We start from the raw sequence: 15,857 nt of genomic DNA on the forward strand, positions 1-15,857 counted from the left end.
AATTATTCTTAACTCTATAGAAAGGGACTTAAAAAAAATAAACAGCTATAAGCTTCTCTGTTACTAAAGCAATCAAATAGAAAAGCCTCCTACTGAAATCATATAATAGCAGGGTAATATTTTCATGTTCTTCTTAAATATACTCTGTTCCTTTTGAGATGAATCCTGAATCCTAATAAAACTATTGATTTTGCCTGACCAGTGGTGGAGCAGTGGATAGAATGTTGACCTGGGAAGCTGAGGTCCCAAGTTCAAAACCCTGAGGTTGCCAGCTTGAGCACAGACTCATCCAGTTTGAGGGCAAGCTCATTAGCTTGAGCATGGGATCGCATGTGTAAGCATGGGAGCATTTACATGATCCTGTGGTTGCTGGTTTTATTCCAAATATTGCTGGCTTGAAGCCTAAGCTTTCTGGCTTCAGTTTAAAGTCACTGGCTTGAGCAAGGGGTCACTGGCTCAGCTGGAGCCCTCTGGTCAAGGCACTTATGAGAAAGGAATCAATGAACAACTAGTACTGTAACTACAAGTTGATGTTTCTCCTTTCTCTGTCTCTCTTTTCCTCTCTCTCATAAAGCAAACAAACAACAACAACAAAAAACACATTGACATCAAATAACATTGATTTGCCTACATCTCACCTGGCATGCTTTGTACCACACACCTTTGTCACTTCATTTGTAGCAATGAAGACTAAGGACTGAGGAGTATTTTAATAACTCTATTCAATATTGCTGGTGAACTTTGGAAGCAATGCAGCTTTCCTGCCTGAGTGGCAATGTTTATTCCCCTGACGTAAAAACATTCCCTGATGTAACACTCGAAATAACAAACATTCTCCTATGTCTTTTCTTTTCTTCTGTTGGCTGTTTGTTGTTTATAATTGCTAGCAATGTTGTCACTTATGGGAAATAAAAGTGCATATTAGCAAGTTCCACTTCCATTCTGCAGGGATTCCTTTCCACTTTAGTATTCTTTTAGACAATAAGTGAAGCAGACTTTCTGCTACCACTATAGCATTTTTAGTAGAGATTTAAGCATCTATAGGAGAAATAACTTCTAAATTATTTCGGGATTCTGATTTATGCATTTATAAGAAGTATACTTTCTCTAGGCCTTACTCCTAAATTGTTTGGGTTTTTTTTTCCTGAAAAAATGTTGAGCATGTTCTTTTGCAGAGGAGGAACACACCCAAAGAATTATTTAAATATTATCACCTACATTACACAAATTGAATTCCTCTATTTAATACTTTTGGCTAATTAAAAAAATTTCTACATACAAATTACATAAATTTTAAACCTTTCTGCTCTGGTGGGACATTTTATAGTACAAAAAAGAAAAATAAAGAAGAAGCACAAATGTTTAATATTTCCATAACATACTGAATTTTTAAAGACCAAGACTTTTGTAATGACTGTCTGCTCAGCTAGTCTAAGAGCAGTCTGGTAACTCTGGTAACTGGCTTACTTTGAGGAAGAATTGAGCAGGGTGTATAGCAACCAAGCAGCCAAAAGTCTTATTTAAGCATCAAGTCAAAACTTTCTCAACATTTACAGCTTGCTCATCAATTATTTAAGCTAGGTTTACTAACAATGTACTCAAACTTAGTAGAGGCAAAAAATAAAAATACCTAAAAATCAGTAAATTTTTTACACAAAGCCACAGGATGTCTATAAACTCCTTCCTTTGGTGTTGATTTGGAATCATTTGAAATTTTGAGAACACTGCGCATCTCTCTTTTTCCCTTAACTATAAGACTCACTTTTATTTTTTATCAGAAATAATTTTGAAAATAAATGCTGTTTTATTATTATTACTATCACAAAGGAACACTAAATTAAATCTTTTAAAAAAACGAGGACATCACATGAGAGTTGAAGAAATGAAACTGTTGACAGTCAAATGCCAAAAAACCCCCCAAAAAAACAAAATTAAGACTGATCAAAAGCAAGTACCAGGACACAAAGCAAAAGACTGAAATTTGCCTTTGTTATCCTTAGATAGCTCCCAGTAATTGTCTCCCTGCTAAGAGATATCCTGATGTAAGTTTAAAGTTTCTTTTTGTTGTTGTTTTGATTTTACAAGTTGTTTTTTCAAAATCAGTAAGCTTTTAAACTCCCACAAGCATGAATTGATGTTTCAGAGTTTGAGGCTCATGAAGGGGTATTTACAGCTGCAAGTCTTCTAGGTGTCCTTCAAAGCATGGTAGGCCCTGGCTAGTTGGCTCAGTGGTAGAGCATCGGCCTGGCGTGTGAATGTCTTGGGTTGGATTCCTGGTTAAGGCACACAGGAGAAGTGACCATTTGCTTCTCCAACTTCCTCCCCCTTCTCCTCCTGTAGCCATGGCTCCATGGTTTGAGCAAGTTGCCCCAGGAGCTGAGAATGACTCTGTGACCTCCACCTCAGGCACTAACAAAAGCTTAGTTGTCAAGCAGAGCAATGACCCAGATGGGCAGACCGTCGCTCATGGCCTGCCAGGTGGATCCTGGTCAGGGTGCATGTGGGAGTCTGACTCTCCGCCTTTCCTCCTGTCAATTAAAAAATAAAAAACAAAAACCCCCAACAACAAAACAACAAAGCATGGTCCACGGTAATCTCCATATTCTTATACATCTGTGACATGAAGGGCAGTGAAGTGCTATCAGGACTGGGCATGAGAAGAAATCCTGGATGAAGGGTTTGTTTTCACTCCTTTACATCTGTGAATTCTATCTTTCTCATCTATATGTTGTTGATAATAATAATAACTCCTATTCTGACAACCTCCCAGTCTTGTGAGAGGCAGGGTTAAAATGCCCTTTGCAAATCAGAAAGCATTATACAGCATGATATGCTGCTACTGAGCAGGACATTTAAAACATGTATTTAGCCATATGTTACCTGACCTGTGGTGATGCAATGGATAAAGCATTGACCTGGAATGCTGAGGTTCCAATTCAAAACCCTGGACTTTACTGGTCAAAGAACTTAAAAGAAGCAACTATGACAAGTTGATGCTTCTCATTTATCTCCCTTTCTCTCTTTATCTCTCCTCTCTCTAAAAATCAATCAATAAAAAATATTTTTTAAAAAATCTAAAAAAAAAAATAAACTGTATATTTTTACACTAGATGTCTTATTAAACTCTAGGATTCCATGTTTATGTAAGAAGTAATCACGGTGATAAACCTTGAATTCCTGGGAAGGATGGTCTGTCGGTTGTAAATAACTGGGTCAGGCTAACCCCTACTGGATCCCTTCTGTTTTTATTCCATTGAATCTCTGATGATACTGGCAGGGATCCCAGGCCTAGCTCTCTGTCTTTGCTTTTGGTGTTGGTACTGTTAGGGTTATTACAACAACCATCCATTCAATCAATAATGTTTTAGAGAAGCTGACAGTGTTTAGCTTGGAAAAGAGAGAAAGACCTGGATGGTAAGTTGAGATAAATAATATGGCTTGGGTATTAATCTTTTTCAGGGTTTTCCAGAGAAATAAAACCAATAGTCCAGATAGATAGATAGATAGATAGATAGATAGATAGATAGATAGATAGATAATAGATGATAGATAGATGATAGATAGATAGATAGATAGATAGTAGATAAATAGATAGATATAAAAGGACATTTATTATAGAAATTGCCTCAAAAGGTTATAGAGGCTGAGAACTCCCAATCCTGCTGTATGCCAGCTGGAGAACCCAGAAAGCCTGTGATATAATTTAGTTGAGTAAGGTCTGAGAACTAGGGGACTGGGACCCAGCTGGTGTAAATCCCAGAGTCCAAAAGCTCCAGACCCAGGAGCTCTAACATCTGAGGACAGGAGAAGGTGGACCTCCCAGCTCAAGAGGGAAGAGAATTAGTTAGCCCTTCCTCTGCCTATTTCTTCTACTTGAGCTCTCAACAGAATTGGATGATTCCTGCACACATTGTTAAGAGGGACCTTCTTTATTCTGTCTACTATTCAAAAGCAAATATCTAAACTTGTCCAGTGACATCCTCAAAGACACACACACACACACACACACACACACACACACACACACACACACACACACACATATATATATATATATATATATATATATATATATAGAGAGAGAGAGAGAGAGAGAGAGAGAGAGAGAGAGAGAGACTGACTGGATTTTTCTATGGTCCCTTTCAACTCATGAGATTCCATGTTCAAGTGACAAAATGCCCTTTTTTTCTGGGGGCTCCTCTCAAATATGTAATTGATAAAGAGGAGGTATCTGCTTCTGTATTTGTCAAAAGTCCCACTGAAAAAGCTAATGTGGCTAAAATGGAGTTGCTCTGCCTTCTAATTCATAGGTAATGTAACACCATGGGAAGTTTTCAAAAAATAGATAGTTAGGAATAAGCTGACAAAAGTTCAAGGAGACTTTTTTTTTGGAGGGGGGGGGGGGAACATAGAGCTTATAAAGTTTCCTACCCCAGTGTCCAAAAATCTGGTCCTGTGCTGCCAGCTGCACAGATGTCACTTTAGAGGAAGATGGATGCCACTGGCAGTTGGTTCCAGCAATGGGATTTGAAACTTTAATTGACACTCCTAAGGTGCCAGAAAGTCTCTCATTGTATAAAAAAGGTGGAGTTTCTTAAGTTTATACTCTACAAATTATTCACATTATGCTGGATGTTTAAAAAGTCTTTTTCTTCCTTTGGGGTGAATTATAAAACATTCTTTGTATTATCTTTTTGTGTGTATATAGTAATGTTAATAATTTTTAGTATAAAATTTTACTAAGAAATACATACAGCCTCTATGTTTTAATGATTTTTTTTTTGCATTTACGTGGAGTTATTCTGTTGAGGATTTTAATTTCCAAATAATAAGTCTTAAAATGAAGACATATGAGAAAGATTTTAAACTATTTCATGTATGTTAGGATTGGTTTTTGTAGTCCTTTACTGGAAACACCTACACAAACACACATACTCACACATATACAGATCACCGTGTACCTGGGCTTTCTATATTTGTTATTCTAAATGATAGCGGGAGCCATTTGCAAAGGTGCAATTAAAGTGATTGATTGGCATGGCAAATCAATGCTGTGTCTAGTAACTCCCATAAACATAAGTCGTAGTTTTTTAAAATTGCAAATTTATTTTTGCATGAAGAATCAATACTTTAGGTTAATTTTTTTAGCCATTCCCTGATGCAGCCATTATTTGAGTATGATGAAATATGGTTTAGCAAGGCACACTTTAATGAAATTTCTGCAAAGTAGATATGATAAAGATGCTCCAACCTAAATGTTGATAGACAGTGAATGCCTAAACTTCTTTCTACCTGTTCTGTTTTCCACATAAGAAATTTCTTTATTTTAAAGATATATACAAATAAAGCACAGCGTTTAGCTCACATCCTCTCTCCCCTTTTGACCCCTGTTGAAGGAATGCATATTAAGTAGCTCTTTTCCTGTTCAAAATGAATATTAGCAACTCAGGGGCCCCAGCTGCTGACCTGAAATCATGCAGTTAGAGCTTCTAAATAGTAATATTGAGACCTATATGACATTAGCTAATTACTGTACAGATTTTAGTTACCAGATATAAATTCTAAAGCTTACTTTTCTCAGATATAATAAAAAAGAGCACAGAGTGATTGGAAACTCATTCATTTCTCTTGAACTTTCTTTTTTTTTTTTCTTTTTTTTTTTTTTTTTGTATTTTTCTGAAGCTGGAAACGGGGAGAGACAGTCAGACAGACTCCCACATGCGCCCGACCGGGATCCACCCGGCACGCCCACCAGGAGGCGATGTTCTGCCCCTCCGGGGCATCGCTCTGCCGCGACCAGAGCCACTCTAGCGCCTGGGGCCGAGGCCAAGGAGCCATCCCCAGCGCCCGGGCCATCCTTGCTCCAGTGGAGCCTTGGCTGCGGGAGGGGAAGAGAGAGACAGAGAGGAAGGAGGGGGTGGGGGTGGAGAAGCAAATGTGCGCTTCTCCTATGTACCCTGGCCAGGAATCGAACCCGGGTCCCCCACACGCCAGGCCGATGCTCTACCGCTGAGCCAACCAGCCAGGGCTCTCTTGAACTTTCTTAAATCCTGTTCTTTTGCCATTATTAACTTGGCCGTGGGTAAACATGCACAGATTTCTAACAGAATAGATTGGTTTTGTTTCTTTTGAAGTTTGCATAAATAGAATTATAATATATTGTTTCTGCCTTTTTTGCTCAACAATAGGTTTTTGATATTTACTAATAGTTTTGGTCATAGTTGCACATCATTCATTTTCATTATATATTATTCTTTTATGTGAATAGGCCAAAATTTATTTATTCTATTGTTGATGGACATTTGGTAGTTTCTTTTGAGGTCAGGACGGTCACAAATAGTGCTGCTGTGAACATTTAACATGCATTTCTATTATAATTAGAGAGGAGTGGAGTTGCTAGGTAATAGTGTACACATGTTCAGCTTTAATAGATACTCTAAGACTCTTATGAAGTGGCTTTACCAGTTTCCACTTGTACCAGCAGTCCATGAGCATTCTAGTTTCTCCACAGCCTAACAGTGGGTACATTCTGTATTTTTTACTTTAGCCCATCTAATAAGTTTGTAATACCACCATATTGTGGTTTTACCTTTTATTTATTTCTGAATGACTAATGTAGACAAGTACTTTTAGTGTGCAATTAGCATCCAATAAACTAATTTGGATATTTTCTTATTTGGAATGTCTGTAGAAACCATTTCCTCTTTCTTTTCTATAAGATTTTCTGACTTTTTCATATTGATTTATAAGAATTACTTAAGATATTTTGGATATGAATATTTTGTCAGATGTATGTATTATAAATATATTTTCCTTTTGTGGATTGACTCCACTCTCAGTGCTATGAATAAATATAAGTTCTTAATTTTATGTAGCCTAATTTATCATTTTTAATTCTATGGTTATTGTTCATTGTGTCATGTTTCAGAAATATTTGCCTATTCAAGTACAAAGTTATTGTGCAGTGCTTCTCACTAAGAGCTTTATAGTATCACCTTTCATATTTGGATCTGTTCCCCTTTGGAATCAATTTTTATATAGCTTGGGGAGCTAAGATTTATGTTTTTTTCCCAGTGGATTACAGTTGACCTAGTAACATTTATTGAGAAGAACTATCCTTCCTCCAGTGTATGGCATCCAGGGTTCCTAGTCAGGGCACACAAGAGAAGAGACCATCTGCTCCTCTCTCCCTCCCCACCCCTCCCCTTCCTCTCCCCTTCCCCCTTCTCTCCCTTTCCCTACCTGCAGCCTGTGGCTCAACTGGTGCAAGCCTCAGCCTGGGTGTTGAGGATAGCTCTGTTGGTTGTTGCTTGGAACGCATTAGCCTCAGGTGCTAAAAATAGCTCGATTGATTGGAGCATTGGCCCCAGACAAGAGTTTCCAAGCTGGTTGGGGGGCATGCAGGAGTCTGTCTCAGTATACCTCCTTTCACTTAAAAAAAAGACTTTCAGCCTGACCAGGTGGTGGCGCAGTGGATAGAGCATTGGACTGGGATGCTGAGGACCCAGGTTCGAGACCTCGAGGTCGCCAGCTAGAGCGCGGGCTCATCTGGTTTGAGCAAAAAGCTCACCAGCTTGGACCCAGGGTCACTGGCTTAAGCAAAGGGTTAATCGGTCTACTGAGGGCCTGCAGTCAAGGCACATATGAGAAAGCAATCAATGAACAACTAAGGTTTCACAATGCAGAACGAAAAACTAATGATTGATGCTTCCCATCTCTCCATTCCTGTCTGTCTGTCCCTGTTTATCCCTCTCTCTGACTCTCTCTCTGTCTCTGTAAAAAATAAAAAAATAAAAAAGACTTTCAGTCAATGAGCATGGTATACTCCCATTATTGTTTTCTTTAACTTCTCTCATGTTTTGTATTCAGTATATGGATCTGGTTAACTTCTAACTTGTTTTTGATCATTAAAGGATCCTACCAAATAGCCCCTTATAAATTGAATTGTGTGTTGTAGAACACAAGCAAACCAACAAGCTATGATAAAGGTACAATAATTGGATTTTAGTTGTAGCTTTGCTCCCAAATTGCAAGCAAGTCATATGCAGTTGTCCTCAACTATACAACTAATCAAATCTGAAATATTGTCTAGTCTCTCTATAATTCTGAATATACAAATTTGGAAAGTTTATATGAAACTGGAAAGGTGCATAAATGTTGTTTTATGAAGTATGAAAATACTGGAAACGCCTCTTATTTGAAAAGGAGGATTCTATTAGATGCACATCATTCCAGGTCATCCCAGTTGCCTTATTCATTCTGAACATGGCAGAAGCAGATGGAGGCCTGACTTTAATAGTAAAATAACATGTAGTGTCAATGGTACCATTAACTACTCATTCACCAGGTCCACACCTTACTGACAGTGGAACGTGACATTACTGAAGTGTATTATTTGGCAGCGTATTATTCCTGAATTGCATTATAGGATTCAAACTTACCATGGAGGAGGTACTTGTTGATTAAATTTATTTTTAAGATAATTATTTTTTTTCTGTGAAACCACAGTTTCATGCTAAAGAGTAAGGTTAGAAAATAGTTTATATTTGTCAGTTTCATATTTTAATATATATTTATCTGCAATGTGGAGCTGCTCTAAACCACTGTGAGAAAGATACTCTTTTAAATAAAAGTGGAGAAAAGATTTCTTGAGCAGTGATGTGACATACCATTCTCTGTTGTTTTGTTTTAAATAATGTGCTTTCCTACGGTATATACGAGCAGTTGTTGACATTCCCGGTGCTGATAAATAGTGATACAATCATGTGCTGCTTTTTGAAATCCCTGCCACGCCTCCACATGGAGATGAAGTATATGTGGGGATGGAGGCATGGTCAACAGTCAAGACCATGCTGACCAACAGCTTGGTCAAGGTGCTGCCCAACTGCTGTGTGACCCACCAGGATGACTTTTTCAAGAGCTAAAATCAAATCACAGTTGGGGAAGATGGTTTCAAGCAGTGAAATGTGCTGATGTTCTTGGACCTGGGGACCATGCACCGTGCAGGCCTGGGTGAGCAATCTCCAGAAGTTCGTCAGTGCCCATACAGTCAGCATCCAACCAGAAATCTTGGATACCCACATCGTCATTCTGGTAGGTTTCCTGCAGTACAGCTGTAAGTCCCTGGTGGACTTATACAGCCGCTGGTACTTTCTGAACCTTTCCTACAAAGAGTGTAAGTGGAGGAGGAGTACTAGAAGCTATGAGGTCCCGATCCCCACTGGCTTCCTTGGTGGCCATGTGTGGTGCTGTACCAGAAGTATAAGCAAGAGATGGAGGCCAGGCCCTGCCCGGTTGCCTCAGCAGTAGAGTGTTGACTCGGCATGTGGAAGTCCTGGTTTTGATTCCCCATCAGGGAACACAGGAGAAGTGCCCATCTGCTTTTCCACCTTTCCCCCTCTCCTTCCTCTCTATCTCTCTCTTCCCCTCCCACAGCCAAGGCTCCATTGGAGCAAAGTTGGCCCAGGTGCTGAGGATGGCTCCATGGCCTTCGCCTCCGGGTACTAGAATGGTTCCAGCGGCAATGAATCAGTGCCCCAGATGGGCAGAGCATTGCCCCCTGGTGGGCATGCTGGGTGGATTCTGGTCGGGCACATGTGGGAGTCTGTCTGACTGCCTCCCTGCTTCTAACTTTGGAAAAATATAAGAGAGAGAGAGAGAGAGAGAGAGAGAGAGAGAGATGGAAGTCAGCAGTGTGGAAATTGTTGTTTACTTGGATGGCATGAGGATCTCCCTGACCAAGTCCCAGAAGGCATTCAGAACTTGTTACTGAAGCACATTTAGTGTGGCTGGGTTTGGGGCCTGGCCCAGGCCTGGAGGGATCCATATATGATTTTGGCCACATAACAGGCAGGATGGCTGCATGCCAGGGGAACACAGCATGACCATTTCCCTTTGTAGATAGATGTATGTACATATGAGAGTGGAAGCCCCACTCAGCTTAGCATCTCTGGACCCCAGGATCTAGGCCCTGAGATGCCTCTGTAATCTCACAGCAGCTTAAATATTAAACCTAAGCCTGGTTTTTGTTTTGTTTTTTAACATAAAATAAATGAGCTTGTGATTCAATATTAACCCATAGGCTATATGGGGATTTTGTTCGTGAGAACTTCTGAAATGTTTGCTTCCTAATATAAGTATAGAGACAGAGGCTGGCCACTCTCCTAAACTTTGTGTATGCCTTTCAATGCATTGTTGTTGGAGCTGTACTAGCCATGTTGCAACCATGAGGCAATGAACCTAAAGATAAAAATTCGACATGTAGAAATGGCAAAATGGAAGAGTAGAAAGCCATTGGGATCTTGAATCCTTGAGGAATGAACCAACCAATGTTAACACTACCTACCTCCATAATTCTTCTAATGCTAGGAAAAATAAACCCTTGTTTGATTGAGCCTTGTGTAATTATGAGTAAATGCTTTTCTACTAAACAAAACAAACATCTGTGTATATTATCCACCCTCTTCATCAGTCATATGTTTGTTGACATAGGCTGGACTACCAAGAAACAGGCTGCTCTTTAAGTCATTCTGTAAACTTCAAAATCACAATATCTGTGTTTGTTTACTCATATACACCTCCTAATACAGTTACTTAAAAGTAAAACATTTCAATTCATATTTGTAGAATGATTTTCCTTAAGCCACAATGATAAGATCAGTTGGATCCAGCTCCTTCTTTTCCTAATTATCCCTTCTCATATCCAGTACCCACATGCGTACATATTTGAACAATTATGCTGCCATGTTTCACAATGGACTTATCATTTAAAAAAAAACAACAATCTTCTGTATAAAAGGGCTAATTCCAGCAACCTTGCAATTCAGCCCTTTCCAGTGAAGACTTTTAGAAAGAGTGTTATTAAGTCTTAAAAGCTTCCTCTCTGTGGAAGGCATTTGCAGCTGCTATTGAGCAAACGGTTATTGGCAATAACGTGGTGGTCCAAAGCAGAAGCCACTGCAGGCATGTAGTAGCAAAGTGTTCATTTCATAGCAGGCGAACTAGTGGAGGAAAACAATATACATTAAACCATATAGAGTACCACAGAGCATGAACTTGGGGCCTTTAGAGGATTTTCCAGCACTGTCATTTAAAATCTCTAACTCCATCCCTATACAACAGCATTCTCTTTCAGATTATTGAATTTATCTTAGAGCCATTTTTTCCCCACTTTTAAATGGCTACACTTTCTTTGTTCTCAGGATAACAGTCAGGTTTCTGCATTGTCTTCGACATTCTGGCACACTTCAGGGCCAGAGTGTCTATTTCATTGCTCAGGTAGATGTTTGAGTCACTAAATGTTGTGACTACTTTAAGCTGTGTGTGTCGGAAACCATGTTCTTGGTACCTCAGTTAAGTTTACTGGCCTCTGGTGGCCCCCACATGCACACAAAAAATGTACTTTTTTGTTTTGTTTTTTGTTTTGTTTTGTACTTAGAGGTCTTCTCCACTACCCTGCAAACCATTTATCAGGAAGAGGTTCTGCTTTTCAGTTTCATAATGTGTTATAATGAACATGCCTTCACACCAATAATTGTTTTCCTTTTCTCAAATGTGGGAGCCCCTGGTGATAGTCTTAACTAAAAAAAGTATAACTGCTAGTGGGAAAACAAAAGATGATCACTTGATTATCACTGTTTTGAAACATTGATTTGTCAAAACACAGCTCTGCCAAGTCTGCTTTCCTGAATTTACAGTAGACAAACAGGTTGGAGTGGACTCTCAAGGGGCATGAACCAGGGCTCAGGGATAGGTTTGCACACGTGAGCAGCTTGCTTAAACCAAGAACCTTTTCAATAGTCGTGCATGCAAATATACTAATATTCTAAAGACTGGTGAGTTTTGTTGGCTGCAAAAGGGATGGGTCCTGCCCAATAACTTGGACTGCTTTTCTTTTTAAAAGCATCCCCAGGGCTTACATCTGTATAGCATTCATCCCTCTCTAGTCTGTGACTCTGGATGAATTATACTCTGTGCTACTTTTAAACTCAGAAATTATATTCTGATTAAGCTAATATTGTTTGGCCTAAGTCAGAGTTACACATTTTGGAACATTAGGGTTTTATTGTTTTGTTAGTTTTAAAAAAGGTGTTTTTTTTTCCATACTTTTAGGTATTGTTTTTAGCTGTAAACACCAGCTTTTGAATTTTGGATGGTAAGTTACTACAGGGCCACCTAGGTCTGTCTTTTCATTTGCACCTCCCTGCGTGCTTTTCTACTAAACAAAACAAACATCTGGGTAACATATCTCTTCATCAGTCATATGTTCATTGACATAGGCTAGACTACCAAGAAACAGGCTGCTCTTTAAGTCATTCTGTAAACTTCAAAATCACAATGTCTGTGTCTGTCTGCCTTGCCATAGATTTCCATCAGTACTGCAGCTCCCTGGCTGCTTGGTGGAGAGACAGACCACTGCTTGATATCACCTGAAGACCAAAACCTGAGAGTCGAAGCTGCAGGGATTTTTTTCAGTGTGTTCTGTGTTATGTTTGGAACTTCATTTCTGGAGTTTTATTTTCAGAGAATATAATTAATATCCATAGGCATGCTCTCTCTAACTGCTTTTATTCCTGAAAGCAGTTCTTGCTTAATGAAAAATTTTAAATGAAAGAACTTGAATTTAGTCTCTAGAGCTTAATGTTTCTTTAAAAAATGACTTTACGTTGTTGTTCTACAGAGATAATAGACCTTTCCCCCTAAGCTGTCATACATCAAAAGCGTTAAGTTGTCACATACATAGAATGTTCTGAGTGACACTCCAAATGAGCTGCCTTTTTAAGATCTTACAATATAAAATAGGTAAAATTCATGTTACTGTGGAAAAAAATCTAAATGCAGTTGTGGTTTTTAATATTATGATAATGCCAGTAGACCATCTTGATGAGGACAGGCACTGAATTAGTTTCTGCGATAGCTATGATGAGAAAGATATTACCACCATGCATTCCACAGACCTCATTTAGGCCTCACTAGTAGTCCTAACAATGTCCTTCACAAGCTGAACGATCCAATCCAGAGTCTGGTATTACATCTCTTTAGGCTCCTTTGATCTAGAAGAATTGACCAGTTCCTCACTGGGAGCTTTTTTAAAATTACAGGGCAAAATTTTTGCAGAATCTTCCTCAACCTACTTTGTCTGATGTTTTCCTATGATAAGATTGAGGCCAGCGCCACCGGGTAGCTCAGTTGGTTTGAGTGTCATCCCAATACAACAAGGTTGAGGGTTCTATCCCAGTCAGGGCACATATAAGAATCAACCAATGAATGCATAAGTAAGTGGAATAACAAATCCATGGGTTTTTTTTTCTCTCTCTCTCTTCCTTCCATTTTCTCTCTTCCTGTTTCTCTCTTCCTCTTTCTCTAAAATCAATAAATTTTATTTATTTATTTTTTAGAAAATTAAATTTAACAGGGAGACACTGATCAATAAGAGTACATAGGTTTCAAGTATACATCTTTATAGCATTTGAACTGTTGCTTGTGTTGTGTACCCATCACCCAAAGTCAGAAATCACTGGCTGTTACCACATTCTTGTTCCTCTTTACTTCCGTCCTTCCTCCTCCACAATCCCCACCCCCGGTAACCACTTCACTTTTATCTGTGTCTATGAGCCTCAGTTTTATATGCCACCCTTGTGTGAAATCATATAGTTCTTCGCTTTTTCTGATTTACTATTTCACTCAGTATAATGTTCATTTAAAAAATTCAGGTCACACATTTTGGGCAGAAATACTAAAGAAATAATGCTGTGATCATCTTATTGCTTTCTGGCAGATAGTAATGATTTTGATTTGTCCCTTTACTGGTAATATTAACTTTGTTTATTTGATTTAATTTGGTGATTTCCAAGTCTTTACATTTGGAATTAATATGCCATTTGTGGGGAGATGCTATGAGTTATGAAAATATTACATTCCTTCAAACTTACCCACTAGGTCCATTAGTTGTCTTGTTACCAAATGATGACTTCTCCATTCCCCTATTTTTTTCTCCATTTGTTAGTTGACTTTGTTACAAAGAAAAGATTTTTTTCTTCCCCATTCATTTATTCATCCATTCATTTAAATAAGCACGGACTTATGGATTCTCACTCTACTCAATGAGTTTTAATCCACTGCTATCATTATTTATTTTGATGTCCAAATTATCTCAGATTTGGCCAGTGTGTAGTCCTTTAAGATAGCTCTTGTGTTCTTTTGACATGCCTTATCAATCTTTAAGATGCTTCAGGTTTACATTGTTCTTTCCTTTCTCCAACCTGGTTGTTTTCAACGTTGATTTATGTTTAGAAGCCTAGATCTAGGAACTTTATGTGTTTACTGCTATTGGGATATTGCTGTTCTCATGCCCTGTCAGTGGACAGAATTTGGGACCAGGCATATTTGTTTACATATATATTCACACTGAAACTCTCCCATTTTCATATGTATTCCCCTATATCTATCCATCCATTATCTTTCAAACTTTATTTAACACTGATAAACCAATGCAATCCAACATTATAGGATTCATTTTATGCTTTACCTTTTCAGTTACCCTTAGTTACTTCTTCTTTCTATGACAATGAAAAATTTCTATCATCTCAAATTTCTCTGAATGCAATTTAGTGCCTGTCACCACTGCCCCTGAGGCTGTGTGCTGCCATGGGGATGTCCTCCTCACCACATTTGCTCCCTGAGCTGCTCTTATTGCTGCATCCCACTGAAGCCTTCTTCACTCCCACAACCTCTGGCATCTTTGCCTGAGCACTTGTTTTGGCTGTCATCATTGCCAACCCCCCTCCCACCAATGTGAAAGCCCCCTTAAACACTTGGGATATAGTATTCCATGCTGGGTTATTGCCATTATTTCCAGAGACATCATCTTCATTCTGTTAAAGCTCCAGCAGCCACACCAAGCCAGGCATTCTTTCCCAGGCATGGACTCTTAATAGTTTATGGATTTACTTATGCAGAGAGGAAGGAGGGCAGGAAGGTAGGTAGAAGGGAGACAGAGGAGAGGAAGAGAAAGATTTTAAAGAATCAAGAAGGCATAGAACCTCAAGATCTTTAAGAAAGTGTTTTCATATTCTTAATGGTTTATTTTTGGGGAGTGTCTGTGTTTAATTTTTCTACTCTCAATGATATATTTGTTCAAATATGTTGCTTTTTATTGTGCTGTCTATGTATTTGTTGGATGTATTGGGTCTTTTCATTTTTTTGGTTACTTACCTAATAACAGTACCAGTTTTTGGACATTTGCCATGAGAGTCTGAAATTAAAGCACATTTTCTTTTTTCATTGTGTAAAATTGATAAATATATAAAAGATTTTTTATATTTCTTAGGATGTTCAGATTTTATCATTGTCTACTCTATTTTTAAAAACTTAGAAAAATGTATCAAAGTCTTATATAACAATTCTATTCCAATTTAATTTTTCTTTATACTCAAGCAGTTTTGTTTATATATTGTGGCTATATTATTTATATTATATGATTATATTATTTAGCACATAAATATCCACATATATAATACATATAGTTCACTTCGTTAATTTTATTATCATTATTACTTTCAAGATATTACAAATTGCTTAAAATTATATTGCTGGATTTGATTTGTTAAAATTTTGCTAAATATTTTTGCTTTCATAATCATAAGGGGTATATATGTCATTTTGGGGAGTGATAATGTCTTTGTCAGGTTTTCTGTTTGTTTGTTTCAGAGATAGAGAGAGAGTCAGAGAGAGGGATAGATAGGGACAGACAGACAGGAACGAGGAGAGATGAGAAGAAGCATCAATCATTAGTTTTTTGTTGCAACACCTTAGTTGTTCATTGATTGCTTTCTCGTATGTGCCTATGACCGTGGGGC

At 38.3% G+C, this 15,857-nt stretch overlaps 1 pseudogene; it reads left to right on the forward strand.

The window, feature by feature from the left end:
- Window positions 1–1,882: 1,882 nt before the first annotated feature.
- On the forward strand, window positions 1,883–9,783 carry LOC136378984 (nicotinamide riboside kinase 2 pseudogene; annotated as a pseudogene).
- The last annotated feature ends 6,074 nt before the right edge of the window (window positions 9,784–15,857 follow it).

The sequence above is a fragment of the Saccopteryx leptura genome, chromosome 7, assembly GCF_036850995.1.
Source record: "Saccopteryx leptura isolate mSacLep1 chromosome 7, mSacLep1_pri_phased_curated, whole genome shotgun sequence".
NCBI classification, from domain to species: Eukaryota; Metazoa; Chordata; class Mammalia; order Chiroptera; family Emballonuridae; genus Saccopteryx; species Saccopteryx leptura.